This window comes from Panthera leo, chromosome A3, assembly GCF_018350215.1.
Source record: "Panthera leo isolate Ple1 chromosome A3, P.leo_Ple1_pat1.1, whole genome shotgun sequence".
Classification (NCBI taxonomy): Eukaryota; Metazoa; Chordata; class Mammalia; order Carnivora; family Felidae; genus Panthera; species Panthera leo.
Window position 1 is genome coordinate 21076859 of NC_056681.1, and position 5497 is coordinate 21082355.

A 5497-nucleotide genomic window follows, 5' to 3' on the forward strand; every position below is an offset into this window, starting at 1 on the left:
TCTTTGGAGGTGGCAAGGGGGAGTCCTGGACCTGCAGACTGCCTGGAATGCCTCCTTGTCCCACACCAGACCCTCTATGGCTCCCTCTGCTCCTGCTAGCCCAGCGCTTCTCAAACTTGAGCACAAACCACCTGAGGACTTGTTAAAACACAAATTCTGCGGAGTTTCTGAGTCTGTCGCGTTGCAGGGGGAGCCCTGAGAATTTGCATTTCTAACAAGTTTCCAGGTTGCCCACATTGCTGGTCTGCGGACCACACTTTGAGAACTCCATTCTCCAGCCTCACGGCTTCCCATCCTGTCTCCTTCTGCCCCATGTCCTCGACATACCACGTCGCTGCCCGACCCCACATCTATGGCCCATGACCAGTATTTTATTTTTTTTTATTTTTAAAAAATTTTTTTAACATTTATTTTTGAGACAGAGAGAGACAGAGCATGAACGGGGGAGGGTCAGAGAAAGAGGGAGACACAGAATCTGAAACAGGCTCCAGGCTCTGAGCGGTCAGCCCAGAGCCCGACGCGGGGCTCGAACTCACAGACCGCGAGATCGTGACCTGAGCCGAAGTCGGCCGCTTAGCCGACTGAGCCACCCAGGCGCCCCAATGACCAGTATTTTAAAAAGCCACGTGGTTTTGATGTGCGCTAAGGGCCAAACAAGGGCCCGGCCTGACCCGGGCGCACAGAATGTGACAATGGGATTTGGAACTGAATTGACTAGGAGCCGCGAAGAAAACGAAATAAAACAAAACAGAAACTAAACAAAACGACAAGCCCTCTGAAGCTGCCCTGCTGGCTTCTAGGGAAGCCAGTGACTCCAGATCTCAAAGTACTGAGGGCCCACCCAGGGTCCTCTCTGCTCCAGCGGCCCTCCCCTCCCCCAAAAGCTGCCCGAACAACCTGTTTTGCAGCCTCTCTCCACGTCCAAGGTGGCCCAGAAGACTTAGTCACAGAGGCCTGCAGCCATGTGGGCGCGTGTCTGACTCTTGTATGTCTAGTGTCCTCACCTCACTCACTGCAGACATCACTAATCGATCCCAGTTCTCTCTACCCTCGGGTCTGACTTAGCCTCAGGATATATTCCAGTATGGTCCAGGCACCCATTTCCAAATAAGCACGGCTGGTGCCCAAATTCAAAACGGTGTGGTCTGGTCAGGAACGGAGACTGCCTTCCCCACCTGCTCTCCTGACCCCTCTAATTGCAGATAGCTTGTATTTCATCATTTGCTCCTGTCTCGGAGCTCTAGCTTCCATTCTCCTGCCTCCGTGCCATCTGCTGGTATCCCCAGACCCCCAGCATTTTGGACTTCCGCTCTCTCGAGTGGCACTTTGCCCCAGAGCTGAGCACAGGACGTGGCGACCACTGGTACTCAAGCCATGTTAGTGGGGATCTGACAGTCTGTGAGTGAAAAGTAAGCTCTCCTGGGGGTGCCTGGATGGCTCAGTCGGTGGAGCATCTGACTGGCCCAGGTCATGATCTCGTGGTTCGTGGGTTCGAGCCCCGCGTCGGACCCTGTGCTGACAGCTCAGAGCCTGGAGCCTGCTTTGGATTCTGTGTCTCCCTCTCTCTCTGTTCCTCCCCTGCTCTCTCTCTCTCTCTGTCTCTCTCTCTCTCTCAAAAATAAATAAAGATTAAAAAAATTTTTTTTTAAAAGAAAAGAAAAGTAAGCTCTCCTGAGGTCTTAGTCATTACTGTGTCACAAGCGACTCCAACGTTTATTAGCTTAAAGCAAGAGTCGTTTTATGCTTGTGATTCTGTGGGTCAAGGATTTGGTCGGGGTTCAGCTGGATGATTCTTCGGCTTATGTGGCATCGTGTGGCTTTCTCACGTGGCTGGTAAATGACACAGACTTCAGGGGGGCCTTTCCACATGGCCGCTTGGGCTCCACGAAGGGGCATTTCAAGTGGCAGAGGCAGAAGCTGCTGATCTATTAAGACCCAGTCCCAGGGTTGCAGAGTCACTGCTGTCACTTTCTACTGCTCAAAGAAGCCACAGGGCCAGCCCTGATCCTTCCGGAAAACAGGCTTACCACGGAGAACTTGCAGCCACCTTTAGCTTGACAAATCTTCAAAGTTTAGGGTCATGGCACCCAGTAGGTGCTCAATAAGGTTTTTTAAGTTTGTTTATTTATTTTGAGGGGGACGGGGAATCTGAAGCTGTCAGCTCAGAGCCCGATGTGGGGTTCAAATTTATGACCCCGTGAGATCATAACCTGAGCCAAGGTCAGACGCTCAATTGGGCCACCCAGGGACCCCTCATTATGTATTTCTCCATCAATTCCATTGCCAGGTCTGGCTGGGGCTCGCCCAGTTCATGCCCTATCTGTCACCCAGACCCCAGACCTGCCCACCATTCCCTCCCACAAACCCAGACAGAGCCCCAGCCCCAGCCCCACATGGCAGTTGTAGGTGATGGGTGAATTCCTACCTCAGTCTGGCATCCAGGAGGCAAGAGGTGGGTGTGAGGTGGGTGTGGACTTTAAGAGCGGGGACCCCCACCAAGGGGGTTGGGTAGAGGCTTCCTGCAAAGAGCCACGCTCTCCGAGGTGGGGAGTCTGGGCTGCCCCGGGGTCCATTTCTGTCTCATTGATGTGGAGTTGGAGGAAATGCTGATTTTTTTTTTTTTTTTTTTGGAGCACTGGAGACAGAGAGCAATCTGGGTTGCTATGCAACCAGTGCCTGTGCCCAGCTGATAACACCAGAGGAATTAACTGTCCTTGTCCTGCTCCTGCTCCGGAGGAGGGGGCCGATGCTGCTTCCCAGTGCCTTGGCCTCAGCAGCCACCCCTCCCCTCCCCCGCCACCAGCTGAATCTCTGGCCCAGTTACAGAGGGAGGAGTCTAGAGCCAGGTCCCGGCTCAGGCTTCACAGAGCAACGGAGGGGGAGTCCCTTGCCTGGAGCCAACAGGGGTGCCTTGTGAGTGTGAGGAGAGGGCTGCCTGGGGGTATCTTGGACCCAGGCATCTCCATCTTCTTTGATCTGCTAATGAGCTGCGAATTAAAGACGAACTTGAACTGGAGGGAGGCTTTCAGGAGGCGAGGCTGGTGAGGGGCTGGTACAGAGTGAGGACAAGATGGGCAGAATGAGGCAGGCACAAAGACAGCCCTGACCAGAGCCCTACCACAAGCCCCTCAAGGCCCAGGGAGAAGCAAGCCAGGGAAGGGTAGGATGTCCTGGTGGGCAGGGGGGCTGCGTGCAGTGGTGGCAGGACCTTAGCATCCCAGAAAGGCCGAGACTCCCTTATCCAGAGTCTGAAGACCGAGGGCAGCCTGTCTAGGGACTGAGGGGATGCTCAGGGGAAACCCAGGGAGACACATTTAATGTTCCTGTCTCCCCACTAGACTGCCTCTTTAAGGCAAGAAACAAGTGACTTGGGGGTTTCAGAGTCAGACCCGCATTCTGGTCCAGCCTCTTATAGCTGTGTGACCTTGGGCTCATCACTTCACCTTCCCGAACATCGCTCTTCTCCGCCATAGAAAGAAGAAGATCCCTACAGACTTGTCATTAGGATGAGAGTGATCACATATTTGCTTGAACCATAGGCAACTGCTGTTTAGGTGAGTGTCGATTGCTTCAATATTACCTCTTTCATTTGGTTCAACCTTACATGTCAATCTGAGCGGTGTCCTGCATACAAAAGGTGCTCAGTAATCAGAAGCAGCTATTGATGTCTTTGTTGTCCCCGGTGGTCATCCAGCATGCACCTTCACTGAATGAACGGATGAAGAAAACCAGGATCAGGACTGAGCCTGGTCAGACTGCAGGTGGCTGCTTCCTGGGCCCAGAAGCCACTGACACGATGGGGGCCCCTCCCCTGAGCCAAGAAGCCAAGTTCACAGCCCCAGCCTGTCCGCTCCTCCTCTCCTCATCCCCTGTCCCCTTCTCTGAGTGTACCCTCTGTGTTTATTTCTGCCTCTTGCCCCATTTACTGAGCCAAAGTCTTGTTTTCATCTTACCATGGTTACCATTTACTTGCACACTTACTCTGTGCCAGGGTCTACTCTATGCACTTTGCAGGCATTGACTCCTTTACTCCTAACAGCAACCTCCCTAGAACCTCCTTTTTAACCCTTTGAGTTAGGGGTCGTTGAGGTATGATTTACACCCAACAAAATGCATCTGTTTTCATAGTCCAACGAGTTTTGGTAAAAGTATACATCCATGCAAACCAGCGTGATAAGGCGTTTTCATCACCCCAGAAAGTTCCCTTGTGCCCCTTTGCAGTCAGTCCCCCTACTGATTCTCCCACCCATCCTCCCCCAGTCCAGGTACCACAGACACGCTTTCTGTCACTATCGATTCACTCTGACTTTTCTACAGATAATTGGAATCATATAGTGAATACATCTTACATCTATCTGGCTTCTCTTGTCCATCATTGATGTCTTCCTTTTAATTGCTGAGTAGTTGCTGTGACTGAATTGTAGCACCCCCCCCCCAACAACAACAACAACAAAAAACCCTTCATAGTTTGAAGCCCTCACCCTCAGTGTGACTATATGTGGGGTAGGGCCTTTAAGGAGGCAATTAAAGTTAAATGAGGTCATAAGGGGGACCCTAATCCTACTGGACTGATGTCCTTATCAGAAGAGGAGGAGACCCCAGAGATGTGCACCCGCAGAGGAAAGGCCTGGTGAGGACACAAAGAGGAGCGAGCTGTCTGCAAGGCAAGGAGAGAGGCCCCAGGAGAAAGGGAGCCCCGTGATTTCTTGATCTTGCACTTCCAGCCTCCAGAGCTGTGAGAGATACTTGTCTGTTGTTACAAGCTCCAGCCTGGGGTGTTTTGTTATGGCGGCCGAGCTGACGAATACAATAGCATCTCATCAAGTGGGCCCTGTACATCTCCCATCAGTGGTGGCGGTCTTCTGGATGAAGAAACTGAAACCTAGAAGCACCCAGCAACTCGCCTGAGGCCCCACCGATCATCGATCAGTTAGGAAGAAAAGCCAAGTCCGCAGGACTGTGGAGACCGTGCGCCCCGGGTGGGGCGGAACGCGGCACAGAACAGGTGCTCGCAGGAAAGCCAGCACAGGGCGCTGTGACCCAGAGTCAGGCCTGCCACAGCTGGAGGCCAGGGGCCGGCCGTGCCAGGTAGAAGGCAGCGAGTGAAAGAGAGGTGCCCTGGGACAGTCCTTTGAGCCCCTTGCCTGTGCCATCAGACCCCACGTGCAGGAGCAGTCAGTGCCTCGCAGGCTGAGGACGACGTCAGGCAGGAGAGCAGATCCATGGATGGAGGCTGTCCAGTGAAAGGCCCTGGTGAGGCCTCAGCGGAGCAAGCGTGACACCGGCCCTGCCCTGCCAAGCCTCAGTCTGCACATTGGCAAAATGGGTATGATAATTCTCCTTTGCTGATTTCTCTGAGGAGGAAGAAAAGAGACCGTGAGAGGAATAGAGCCCTATCCTGCCATATGGGCGAGGAGTGATTACTCCTCTCACAGATGAGAAGCCTGAGGCCCAGGGAAGAGCAGGGACTTGGGAGTCTGGCCAGCCAACCAAGAGT